This window comes from Anomaloglossus baeobatrachus, chromosome 8, assembly GCF_048569485.1.
Source record: "Anomaloglossus baeobatrachus isolate aAnoBae1 chromosome 8, aAnoBae1.hap1, whole genome shotgun sequence".
Classification (NCBI taxonomy): Eukaryota; Metazoa; Chordata; class Amphibia; order Anura; family Aromobatidae; genus Anomaloglossus; species Anomaloglossus baeobatrachus.
Window position 1 is genome coordinate 85,883,611 of NC_134360.1, and position 13,728 is coordinate 85,897,338.

The 13,728-nt window shown below is 55.4% G+C and overlaps 1 long non-coding RNA gene across 1 annotated transcript in view; it reads left to right on the forward strand.

Moving 5' to 3' along the window:
- The window catches only part of LOC142249894 (uncharacterized), a 140,481-nt gene that overhangs the window by 110,959 nt on the left and 15,794 nt on the right, over positions 1-13,728 (forward strand). The gene's annotated exons all lie outside the window — the stretch shown is intronic.

Sequence of the window (13,728 nt, forward strand, 5' to 3'; positions counted from 1 at the left end):
AGTTATAACAAGATAATCTTTCATTTTCTTCATACTCAGGATGGAAGTTGCATAAGAGGAAACACACGTTTTCTTTAAAGGGAAGGTGCGGTGATTGTAGTTTTTGTATTAATAATTATTGATTATGGAATCTATTATTTTAATACAAAATTAAATTAATTATTTAGTTTTAATTTAATTCTACTTTTAGGCCAGGGCCACATGGGGACTACTGTGATCCTCGCATGACACTCGGCTCATGCTCGCAGCACAGCGGGAGCCGAATGTCATGCGAGTGTCATTGCGACTGATTGTCGCGGGCGGAGGGGACGCGCTCGCCACGCTCGGGTCCGAGGCTTCTGCTGCTGCTCAGTGGCTCGAGCAGTGGGCTGGACCCGGGGACTCGAGCAGCGCTCCTCATCCACGAGTGAAAATGGGTGGTTTGTTTTGGGAGATAGTGTCGCGGGCGGTGGGGCACTGCGCTCGCTAACGCTCGGGTCCGGCGCTGCGGCTGCTGCTCGGTGGCTTGAGCGGTGGCCCGGATCCGGGGATTCGAGCAGCGCTCCTCGCCCGTGAATAAAAAGGGGGTGGTTTGTTTGGGGATTTAGTCCATGACGCCACCCACGGGTTGCACATATAAACATTTTTATATGTCTTCCGCTCTCCCACCCAAGCAACCTAGCCCTGATGCTGCCCCTAAGAAGTGGGCAGCACCCCTTTACCCCAGTCCAGGTTCAGGCTGCCCGAGCGGGAACGGGTACGGTAACTCGCACCCGACCGTCACTTCAGGGGGCCCCACGTCCAAGAGGGACCCCTGACCCCCGGAGGATGGCCACCGGTCCTGGTGGTGGCCAGGCCCCAGCCTGCTCTGCTGCGGGCCCTTCCTCCAATCTGCCTCTCCGGAGGCGGCAACGGTATCCATCCCACAACATTATTTACAAACCCACTAGTTCGTGGGTGGCCTGCTAGTTCTCAGCTGTATCCATGAGCAGTTCCTCATGATGGTAGTAAACACACAGGGTCCCTCCGAGGACAACTTCTCTTTAACTCATCTTTAAACAGCAATCCCGCGGCACAGCTGCCGTTGCTGCCGCTCCCGGTGTGGAGCACCTTCTGCTTGCTCCGGTTCAGGCGGTGTGGGGGATGGGCCCAGACAGAGTCCCTCCGTGCCGGCTATGACCGGTACCTTCGATAATGAGGGACCCAGCTGTGACATGGCCTGCTCTGCCTCCTGGCAGCTGCATCCCCCCCGGGGTCTGGGAGCGGTTGAAGGGACTTTGCGGCGCTGGCCTCTGGTCGAGGATCGCCTCCGCTGCGGCCGGGCGGGATGCCGGGGCCGTCGTCATCTCCGTCGCACTTGGGATGGAAGCCGGGATGGGTGCCAGGGCGATGACAAAGGTAAGGCCCAGGGGTCGCAGGTCCGGGCCTCTCCCTCAGACGCTGCGGGCTCCGCTACCGGTGACAAGGGTAACGGGTCGGTCGGGCCGTTGGCTGCGGGCATGGGCAGTGAGGGAGGTAGCGTGGTGGACGGCAGCAGGCCGGGCCCCTCAGCCGTATCGACCGATCCCTCGGAGACATAGGGGCGTGGGTCGCTTACCCACTCCTCTGAGACCACCTCCACGTCGGATGCCTAAACGGTTGCGGCCAAGCCCTTCATCTCCGACATCCACTTCGCCAGCATGAAGTGGACTTGGGCCTGGAGCTCCTGGGACATCTTGCGGCTGGGTCCAGGAATGTGTTTCAGCAGAGTCCTGGCGTCCCTGCACGCTGCAGTGCTAGTTACATGCCGCCGCGGCTGCGACCGCCACTCCTCCAACGGCTCCATCGGGCGCAGACATCTTTTTCCCGTCCCCCCTTGGTTCTTTCTAGCACTTCTGCTTTGGGGGCGGGGCTTCGCTTTTCGCGCCTCCCCTGCTCGGGGAAGACGCTCGAGTGGGAAATCTTCGTGCCAAAGATGGCAGCGCTTCAAATTTTTCGGCCGGACACCGCCGGCGGAGACCACAAGGCGCACTTCGACTGGTAAGTAGATCGGTTCTATCCTGTTCATGACACCAAGTTGTCGCGGGCGGCGGGGCGCTGCGCTCACTAACGCTCGGATCCGGCACTGCGGCTACTGCTCGGTGTCTCGAGCGGTGGGCCAGATCCGAAGACTCGAGCAGCGCTCCTCGCCCGTGAGTGAAAAGGGGGTGGTTTGTTTGGGCATTTAGTCCATGACTCCACCCACGGGTTGTGGTGAAGGTGGGCACCACCGCTGCTGGTGACAGGGATCCCGGGAGCGATGGTAGGGAGCAGCTGGGATGTTGTTTTCCCCCTCCGTGGGTAGGGGTTGGTGGTCCCGGGGCCCAGTGTTGTGACGGGGAGGCAGATCGGTGAGGTGCAGGGTTGCAGGGACAGCGCGGTGCAGTGCCGGATGGCACGGGTGTACTCACTCAGCAAAAGAGGCACAAAGTCTCCGGTAAACCAAACGGCTGGATGGACGGGCCCCGCAGCCGGCTGCAGTGTCTTTCCCTGGAGAGGTGATGGTGGCTGTCTCTCCCTGCACCTTTGTGTACTGTGTTGACTCCAATGGCTTCCCAACGGTAGTCCACTCCCCGGAGTATAGATACCGGAGGAACCCGTTTTGCCCGCAGGCGCTGGCCCTTGGACTTCTAGCCAGTGACGGTGGCTGTATGTCCTCACGGTGTGTGCGGTTGCCTTCAATCGGGACTTGGTTGTTAGGGAACCCCGGGGGTTCCTGTCACATTCGGATTTGATTATTAACGGCGGCTCCAAGCCTGGTCGGGGTCCGATGGCCCTGCCTGGGTGTGCTTAGCTTCACTCCGTTCCCCAGTCCGGTACCGGTGGGCCACCGCCCAGCCCCGGTCCTTACGGCTCTGCGGAGTTCCACCAACTCCTGCAGACGGCCACCACCGTCTGCCAACCTTGCTCCCAGTGCCTGGGTTCCGACCCAGACACTTGCAGTACGTGACCTCTCACTTTCACCTCCTGACTCTCACTGCTGCTTTTCCCGCCTCCAGGCCTGTGAACTCCTCGGAGGGCGGGGCCAACCGCCTGGCTCCGCCCCACCTGGTGTGGACATCAGACCCTGGAGGGAGGCAACAAGGGTTTTGTGTCTGACTAATGTAACTGTCCGGGGGTGGGTGTGTGTGTGTGTGTTTTGTCTGTGGCTACCTGGCTAGTCCAGGGCGCCACAATAGTTCGTGACACCACCCACGGGTCGTGGTGATAATGGGCACCACCGCTGCTGATGACGGGGATCCCAGGAGCGATGGTAGGGACCAGCTAGGATGTTGTCCCCTCCGTGGGTAGGGGTTGGTGATCCCGGGGCCCGGTGGTGTAACGGGGAGGCAGGATGGCTGGGGTGCAGGGTTGCAGGGGCAGCGCAGCGCGGTGCCGGATGGCACTGTGGTACACACTCAGACACAGATGCACAGAGTCTCTGGTAAACCAAACGGCTGGATGGACGGGTCCCGCAGCCGGCTGCAGTGTTTGTGCTCTCCCCGGACAGTGTGATGGTGGCTGTGTTTCCCTGCACCTTGTTAGAATTTGCCGGTAGTCCGCTCCCCAGTGTATAGGTACCGAAAGAGCCCGTTTTGCCCGCAGGCGCTGACCCTTGGATCTCTAGCCTATGGCGGTGGCTGTATATCCTCACGGTGTGGACTGTTGCCTTCTGTCAGGTCTTGGTTGTTGGGAACCACTGCGGTTCCGGTCACACTCGGATTTGACCGTTGTTGGCGGCTCCAAGCCTAGTCGGGGTCCGATGGCCCTGCCTGTGTGCTTAGTTTCACTCCACTCCCCGGTTCGGTACCGGCGGGCCACCGCCCGACCCCGGTCCTACGGTTCCGCAGAGATCCACCAACTCCTGCAGACGGCCACCACCGTCTGCCAACCTTGCTGTTTGTGTCTGGGCCCCTACCCAGACACCGACAGTTTCTGACCTCTCACTCTCACTGTCTGCTCAAATCTGTCTCTTTTGCCGCCTCCAGACCTGTGAACTCCTCGGTGGGTGGGGCCAACCGCCTGGCTTCACCCCACTTGGTGTGGACATCAGACCCTGGAGGGAGGCAACAAGGGTTTTTGTTTGACTGGTGTGACTATCCAGGGGAGGGGGTGTGTATGGTGTTATGTCTGTGACTACCTGGCTAGTCCAGGGCGTCACATTCCCCTTGGTGAAATGCAGACCGTCCGCGGGCTGCCCGTCCATCACCGGTTTTATTTTTCTGAAAAAGATAAATTAACATGGAAAACATTTAACACAAGCATATTTGTTAGTTCTTCCTTTACGGGAGGCATGGCATTTTAACGTTTTAAAACATATGAAAAAACATTTTTAATAATAACGGATAGGTTCATGTTAATCCGCTTCCCCACCCAAGCAACCTAAACCTTGATGCTGCCCCTAAGAAATGGGCAGCACCCCTCTTCCCCAGTCCGCAAGCAGAAATTCGGTTCCAGGTCGCCCAAGCGGGAACGGGTACGGTATCTTGCACCCGGCTGTCACTTCAGGGGACCCCTGACTCCCGGAGGATGGCCACCGGTCCTGGTGGTGGCCGGACCCCAGCCTGCTTTGCTGCGGGTCCTTCCTCCAATCTGCCTCTCCGGAGGCGGTAACGGAAAACAGCCCAACAACTTGTTTTCAAGGCCACAAGTTCGTGGTTGGCCTTCAAGTTCTCAGCCTTGTCTCTTAAAGGCTAGCGGAAACACATAGAGTCCCTACAGGGACAACTTATTGGCAACGGCCGGTATAATCAACTTGTTGATAATCAGGTGACAAACTCGGATGATTGGTGTTCATTCATTTAGCTATTTAGAAACAGGAACAAAGTACTGAGGGTCCCAACGGGGACAACTGGATTGCAATGGAGGACCGCTGCCACTATTGCTCATTTCCGTACTCCTCGCCCTGCTCCAGGCGAAGAACTACAGGCTCCAGCCCCTCCAGCGCATGGCAGGCATGACAGGAGAGGGCCGCCCAGCATCCATTGTTTCCGCTCTGAGGGATGTAAGTGGCCTCCATATCATACAAGCCGAAGACCCCTTCCTCCTCCGAGACGGACTCTGTGTCAGCCCCCGAGCCGCTGTCATCTGACTTCGGGGGACTGAGGGCGGGATCCGGCAGGACAGATATGGTTTCTAACTGAGCCCAGACCTGTGGCTCCTCAGTGGCAGGCGATTCGTCATCGGTCGATGTACGGAGGCCCGCCATCGGTTCTTCTGAGTCAGCCGCTCCAGCATCTGGTTGGTCAGCACAGACTTTGCCATCCCCATCGGGAATGGCGGGTTGAGCGGGGCTGTAAGGGCGGCTAGCACAGGCGATGGAACGGGCCCTGCAGGGGCCGGGGGTAGACCGGGTCCTTCAGCCGCAGTGGCCGGTCCCTCGGGGACATAAGGGCGTGGGTCACTCACCAGCTCCTCTAGCATGGCCTCTATTTCATGCGCCTGCACAACCGCAGCCAGCTCCTCCAGTTCAGCGGTCCAGCGATCCTGCAGGTCACGCACCTGAGCCCTGTTGCTACAGCACAGCACCATCACTTGGGCATTCAGCCACGCCGCTGTCCCGGGCGCAGGCTCTGGGGACTCGGGGCTTTCAGATGGGGTGGACATACTGACGCTTGTGCTTCCAGGAACCGGATATGTTTCAGGGTCCTGGCGTCCCCGCTTCTTATGCCCTCGGTTACATGAGGCAGGCCTTCACCCGCCCCCCCTTGGTTCTTTCTAGCACTTCCTCTTTGGGGGCGGGGCTTCACTTTCACACCTTCCCTGCTTGGGGAAGACGCTAGAGCGGGAAATCTTCGCGCCAAAGATGGCGGCACTTCAAATTTTTCGGCCGGACGCCGCCGGCGGGGACTGCAAGGCGCACTTCTACCGGTAGGTAGATTGGTTCTATTCTGTTTGTGACGCCACGTTGTCGTGGGCGGAGGGGACGCACTCGCCACGCTCGAGTCCGGGGCTTCTGCTGCTGCTCAGTGGCTCGAGCGGTGGGCCAGACCCGGGGACTCGAGCAGCGCTCCTCGTCCACGAGTGAAAAGGGGTGGTTTGTTTTGGGAGATAGTTCGTGACGCCACCCACGGGTCGTGGTGAAAATGGGCACCACCACTGCTGATGACGGGGATCCCGGGAACGATGGTAGGGAGCAGCTAGGATGTTGTCCCCTCCGTGGGTAGGGGGTTGGTGATCCCGGGGCCCGGTGGTGTAACGGGGAGGCAGGATGGCTGGGGTGCAGGGTTGCAGGGGCAGCGCGGCGCGGTGCCGGATGGCACTGTGGTACTCACTCAGACACAGATGCACAGAGTCTCTGGTAAACCAAACGGCAGGATGGACGAGTCATGCAGCCGGCTGCAGTGTTTGTGCTCTCCCCGGACAGTGTGATGGTGGCTGTCTTTCCCTGCACCTTGTTAGAATGTTCTGACTCCTGTGTTTGCCCACCGGTAGTCCGCTCCCCGGCGTATAGGTACCAAAGGAGCCCGTTTTGCCCGCAGGCGCTGGCCCTTGGATCTCTAGCCTATGGCGGTGGCTGTATATCCTCACTTTGTGGACTGTTGCCTTCTGTCGGGTCTTGGTTGTTGGGAACCCCTGCAGGTCCGGTCACACTTGGATTTGACTGTTGTCGGCGGCTCCAAGCCTAGTCGGGGTCCGATGGCCCTGTCTGTGTGCTTAGCTTCACTCCACTCCCCGGTTCGGTACCGGCGGGCCACCGCCCGACCCCGGTCCTACAGTTTCGCAGAGATCCACCAACTCCTGCATATGGCCACCACCGTCTGCCAACCTTGCTGTTTGTGTCTGGGCCCCTACCTAGACACCGACAGTTTCTGACCTCTCACTGTCTGTTCAAATCTGTCTCTTTTCCCGCCTCCAGACCTGTGAACTCCTCGGTGGGTAGGGCCAACCGCCTGGCTCCACCCCACCTGGTGTGGACATCAGATCCTGGAGGGAGGCAACAAGGGTTTTTGTTTGACTGGTGTGACTATCCAGGGGAGGGGGTGTGTATGGTGTTATGTCTGTGATTACCTGGCTAGTCCAGGGCATCACACGATCATGCAATCAGACCTGAGCTGCGGGGGGCGGGCCGGCACGGTGGAGGGGAGGGAGGGCTTTATCTCCCTCTCTCCTTCGTTGCCGGCTATTGCCATTCTCGCTCTGCACTCGCGTTACACCGGTGTAATGTGAGTGCAGTGCAATTTTTCTCTCGCCCCAGACTTGAAAGGGTGCGAGCGAAACAAGGATCGCATTGCACCTGCAGCATGCTGCGACTGTTTTCTCGTTTCGATGAGGACTGAGAAAATAATCGCTCTTGGGTGCTGGCACATAGGTTAATATTGGTCCAAGTGGAATGCGATGTTTTATCGCATTCCACTCACTCCGATTTTCATGCCGTGCATCTTAGGCCGTACTCAAACACTGAGGGCTGCCATCTTGAATTTGCAGTGTGTAACGACAGTTAAACAACACAAATACGGCAGCGCCCTGGGCATAAGAGATAATAGTCGGCCTCCGACTATCTCCTGCACTGTGACTGCTCCCTGCTGTGACCTGGACATACCTCCTGCGTTGTCCAAATCACAGCTCTGTGAGGAGACCTCCACCATCTTTTTGAAGCCACCGCCTGCACTCACCAAACTTAGGTGTGAACAGGTGCATAGCTGAACATGACATAAAATACAAAAAAACCTGTCTTGTTTTGTATTTTATGTCATGTTCAGTTATGCACCTGTTCACACCTCCAGTTTGGTGAGTGCAGTCAGTCTTTTTGTCTAAATTAAGAGGGTCATACCTTCTGACCGTGCACCTTTCCCCCACTTGCCATAGGTAATCTTATTCCTTATAGCAGGTTCCTTCTTGCCCATACACAGGAGGTTTTTAACCCAGAGAGAGGCTTCAGCATAGTATATTTACCCAGTTACGAGATATGCCATGAAGGGGCAACTGGGCAGATATACAAATGGCCATTTATATATGCTAAATATCTAATTTTTCTTAGATTTTCCTTAGCAGTAATGCAGGTCCATGTTCACACATTCATGGTTTCCATACTTTAGCATTATCAGAGTGCAAACTGTCTTTTTCTCTATCTTTTTGAAACCCACAGCGTATGCCGTGTGCTTCACTTTCCACCTGCCACCGCTTTGTGCTCAGTGCAAGTCAAGCAGTGGCAGTAGGAGTTGACGAGTCACTTGGCTGACAAGGAGCGGAAGTCTGGAAATTTGGTGAGTACATGTGTTAGGGTGGTGATCTTAGCTAACATTAGTTGCTATCACCGGGCAGCTACTCCTGTCACTGTATTTAGAGCGGTGACAGGAGGAGCTGCCAAGATACCAGCCTCACAAGAAGAGATGTCGGGAGCAGAGGTGGAGTGAGTACCAGTGACGTGGAGCAGTGTTCGCAGCCTAACATCTACAGTACAATGCTAGGCTGCAGATCATCGGTTCTCGCTGCCGCTATGTTCAGAGCAAACAAAAAAATCACATGATGCTGTGCAATAAACACACTGGCACAGCTCTGCTATATCACTGTGAGTCGCCCGGCCACAGCGGTCGCCCCAGGAAAACCGCTCCACCTACAGGGACACTGCAGGGACTTCTCCTTTGGATCCTCTGGTGACAGGTCTGTCAGGTTGATTACATCTGAGTCGTGACGCCACTCTCGGTTTGCAGTCGGGGTTATGGGTGGCCACCAGTGCAGTTTTAACGAGCGTCTGGGGCTGATGGAATCTGCAGTCAGATGGTGTGGCCTCCCGAGACTGAGGCTGGCCCCAGGGGCTCGGGTGTATGTGTGTAGAACAACAGGTCACAGAATAACTCAGTCTCAGTCCAATGTGTCTTGCAACTGGTTTTTACTCACTTTCAGATGCTTCAAGTGGTACCCGAGCGATGCTGAGATACACCAAGAGAGAACCAGGTATCCTTCAGGCTGGTATAAGGGTAACCATTAGCTCGCCTTCCTAGCACTTCTTGTTTCGGATAACCCCTGACTTGAAGTACCGTGGGGTTCATCCAGGGAAGTCGCAACTGCCTTTTCTCCCCTTTTTGGCCCATTTGCTGGCAGCATGGACCAAGGAAGATGGCTACAGGCTCGATCCTCCTTATGGGCACCCTCGTTGCTGCTGATGCTCGGACTCTAGTTGGTTGATGTGGGACTTGTTGTTCCCCCCCACCGGCAGGTTTAGCAGACCAAATAAATGGACATTTGCTCTAGGGACCTGTTCCCCGTGCGTGCTTAGCCACCAGAAGTCTCCGCACATGACCAGCTGACTTCCTCAGCATCTTTCTGTCCAACTTCTGGTGACCATTCTCCCCCACCAATGGCCATTACACGTGCAAGGTCTGACTAGTGTGTCCACTCTCCTGCGTCTCCACTTCAGAGTAGCTACCTCCAGCTCCTTTTCCTGACTGCCGCTGCAACCTAGCTTCAAGCCTCTCTACCGCACCCCTTGATTGGATGTGGAGGCACGCCCCCTCCTGGGTCTGCCCAGGGGTCCCCTCAGAGGTGTGTGAGACCTGGTTACTATGTGTCTGTGCGTACACACCCTATTCCAGCATTTGGGATTACCTGTTTGCACTCACCCAGCATAGATGCAGTACTCAGTGGTGCCTGACCAGGTCAGGGGTGCCATATTCCCCCTTGGTTATCAACAGCACGTTCTCGGGCTGCAAAGACAATAAAACATTTTAATACAACTTTTCCCATACAGGGGACGCATTCACATAAAAACATCATACCAGGTACCATTCTTCACCACCCACCACCCACAAGTCCTGAACCCACCCAAGAATCTCCAGAAGGCAGGTCACCGATCCCTTTGGTGACCAGGTCTGGGCCAGCTCTATCCCAGACCTTTCCTCCAACCTTCCTCTGCTGAGGATGGTGGTGTAGGGTAGGCCCCATAAACAGGCATACCAGCATCCATGTGTTGGAGAGCAGGCCCCATAAACTGGCGTGCTCCCTGGTGGTGCAGAGCCAGGCCCCATAAACAGGCATGCTCTGGGATTTTGGACAGCAGGCCCCATCAACAGGCATGCTTCCTGGTGGTGCAGAGCCAGGCCCCATAAACAGGTGTGCTCTGAGGTTGGTACCACTGAGGTAACTTTTTATAATGCGAGAGTTTGAGGCTATAGCCAGTTCATCTGTGGTCCATTTTTAAAGTGCACATAACCTGGTGTTAAAAGGAAAGAAATACTTAAACAGTTCACACAAAAGTTCTTGTGGGCACATTTTCTTAAACATTTAAACGTTGCTTAACTTTAAAACATCTTGAACTTGGCTTTTCAAACTACACAGACTTGCTTCTCTCAAGATCAGGGCTCTTGCTTTCAGTGCTCTGACTTTGGGAAATAGCAGCATGGGTATCCTCTAGTGGTGACAACTCTGAGGACCTGGTAAGAACAGTGGAGTTGGAGCTTGGACTTGCCACGGTTTCCTTAGGGCACTGTACCACGTCCAAGGCAAACCAGCCTCTTTCACCCATATGCCTGGTGAACTCAACAACAACAACATCTCCCGCATAGAGGTCTCAACCTGGGTGTCCTCGCTGTACGTGGGACTGCACATCCCTTCTGAAGACAAAGATGCCCTCCTTTACTCTGGACTCCACTATGAAGCCATACCCTGTGCGGCAGTTGAACTCTGTTACTACCCCACGGTGGAGGGGACCTCTGGCCTGGAACCCGGTCTGCCGCAGGGACTGCTTCTCCTGCAGGTCTCTGGCCTCCACTTGCTCTTTCTCTGGGGTGGGCTTCTCAAGGGGGTGTCTGGATCTCACATGTCGCTGTCCTCTGGTGGATGGTCTCCGCATCACTATCACCTGGTCATCAGCCGGCTCCCAGGTAACGTACATGCTGGGACTATATGCTGCCAGCTCTTCCTCCTCGGCAGGGGGTGCTGCAATCTCCTCCTGTTGTTGGGGGAACATCAGCACGGCCTCCGGGCCTCCCTTTCTTTCTAAGGGTGCTGCGACCTCCTGGTCGGTTTGGGAATAGCAGCTGTGGTGGCTGAATCTCGTCTCCCTCCCTGGCGGAGGGTGCTGCGACCTCTTCTGTTTGTCGGGGGAACGGCAGCGCGACCTCCAGGCCTCCCTTTCTCTTTAAGGGTGCTGTGTCCTCTTCCGATCGATTTGGTAGTGTCGCGGGCGGAGGGGACGCGCTCGCCACGCTCGGGTTACGGGGCTTCTGCTGCTCGGTGGCTCGAGCTGTGGACCGGAGCCGGGGACTCGAGCAGTGCTCCTCACCCGTGAGTGAAAAGGGGGTGGTTTGGTTAGGGAGATTGTTCGTGACGCCACCCACGGGTCGTGGTGATGATGGCACCACCGCTGCTGGTGACGGGGATCCCGGGAGAGATGGTAGGGTGCAGCTGAGATGTTGTCCCCTCTGTGGGCAGGGGTTGGTGATCCCGGGGCCCGGTGGTGTAACGGGGAGGCCGGATGGCTGGGGTGCAGGGTGCAGGGGCAGCGCGGTGTCGGATGGCTCTGGTGTACTCACTCAGATAAACAATGACAGAGTCTCTGGTAAACCAAACGGCTGGATGGACGGGTCCCGCAGCCGGCTGCAGTGTTGTTGTTGTGCTCTCCCCAGACGGCTGATGGTGGCTGTCTTTCCCTGCACCTTTAAGAATGTTCTTGACTCCTGTGGTTGCCCACCAGTAGTCCGCTCCCGGCGTATAGGTGCCGTAGGAGCCCGTTTTGCCCGCAGGCGCTGGCCCTTGGATCTTTAGCCTGTGGCGGTGGCTGTATATCCTCTATGGGTGGACGGTTGCCTTCAATTGGGACTTGGTTGTTAGGGAACCCCGGGGGTTCCTGTCACATTCGGATTTGACTATTGACAATGGCTCCAAGCCTGGTCGGGGTCCGATGGCCCTGCCTGTGTGCTTAGCTTCACTCCGTTCCCCGGTCCGGAACCGGCGGGCTGTCGCCAGGGTTTTTGGTTTGGCTGGTGTATGTGCCTAGGGTGGGGGTTTGTATGTTGGTATGTATGTGACTACCTGGCTAGTCCAGTGTGTCACATTCCCCTACAGGAAGCGACTAGAGGCTGTTATTTTTGCAAAAGGAGGATCTTTCATGTCACTTTTATGTTGAGGTGCCCATACTTTTACACCGGTCAAATTTTGTTTAAATGCGGATTGCACATTTTCTGTTAGTACAATAAACCTCATTTCAATCCAGAAATATTACTCAGTCCATCAGTTATTAGATATATGAAACTGAAATAGCTGTTGCAAAAACCCAAATTGTTAAAAAGAAAAAAGGTTAACATTAATAGGGGTGCCCAAACTTTTCAATATGACTGTGTATATATATATATATATATATATGTGTGTGTGTGTTTGTGTGTGTGTGTGTGTGTGTATGTGTGTGTGTGTGTGTGTGTGTGTGTGTGAATGCTGCTGGACGTCCCTCAATCCCCTCTACTAATCCCAATCCTCCTCCTCCCTATTATCCCCTCCTCAGCCTATTTAAAAAAAAAAAATTAACCCTTACCTCTCTTGTACCGACTGTACGGACCCGCGCCGCGCCGTCTCTTCACATCCCAGCTCCTGGGTACTTTTCAAATGACACAGGCGCGCGCAGCGTGATGACGTCATCAAGGAGTGCGCGCCTGTGTTACACAGAAAAGTGCAGGGCAGGGAGCAGAGGATGGACTCCTGAGTTCCGCTCTCTACACTGTAGAGCTGCGGATCGCTCCCTTCCCGGCATGCGATGAGGGCAATCTGGGCAGGAGCCCCCAGAGCCTTGAGCAGCTACAGGTCAGATTGCCCTAATTCCTGACAGGCCAGGAAAAGTCCCCCTGAACCTCGGGGCACAGTGCAGCTGCAACGGTATCTCCAGCACACGTGGCTAATTTGCATGCGATGCAAATTAGCCATGTGTATAGCAGCAAAAGCAGCACTGCCGGGCCCCTCTGCTGTGACTATGACTGGGGCCCAGTGAAGAGGGGGGGGCCGGGGCTTAATAAAACTAAGTAATTGTCCCTGGCTCAGCCGGGGGCCCCCCCTTTTCACCGGGTCTGGTACACCAGGCACAGTAGTAATGCCCTGATGGCGGCCCTGACAGTACTAAGAGTTGCGATGCCATAGAATGTTAGGTATCGGTGTTTCATTTGTTATTTTCCACAGTTTGTTATTTTTCATATAGAGAATCTTAGTGAATCAACCAGTTTTTAATGAAAAGAGTGAAAGTTACCAGATTGTCTAGGAATATTGTCAAAATGTGTACATCGGTACATGGACTCCGTTCAGTTTATATAAATTTTAAGTAAAAAATGGACCACGGTCACAGGACTGGCGAGACCAACACAAACTTGTGTCTTGTATACTAGTTGCACCTCCTGTGGCAGCGAGAGTCGTGAACATCACAGCCCTCGGGACCTTAACCCGGTAACGGACCCACTTTAGGTTTCCAAGGGGAACAGGTTGTTTGGGTGGCGGGTTATTGTGATCCGGGACATTGGGACTGGACTGTCACAGGAAGGGGCTGCAATGGAGTAAGTTGAGCCTCCGTTACCATAAAAACCGGTAGCGTCCCACCGTTGGGCGACGAACTCTAAGTAAAGTAGTATTTTAGTAACGTTAAGTGCATTACCTCCCCTGTGTGGGATGGACCCGTTTAAAATAAAAGTATGTTAATTTATATTTTTCTTTCCAGTTCCTGCAAAACAAAATAAACCTCTGTCATTCTGTAGCTCACGGACGAGCTACGTTAGGCCAGGGCGTCACATTCCCCCTTGGTTAATCAGGTCGTCACAGGATATTGTGCAATCTACC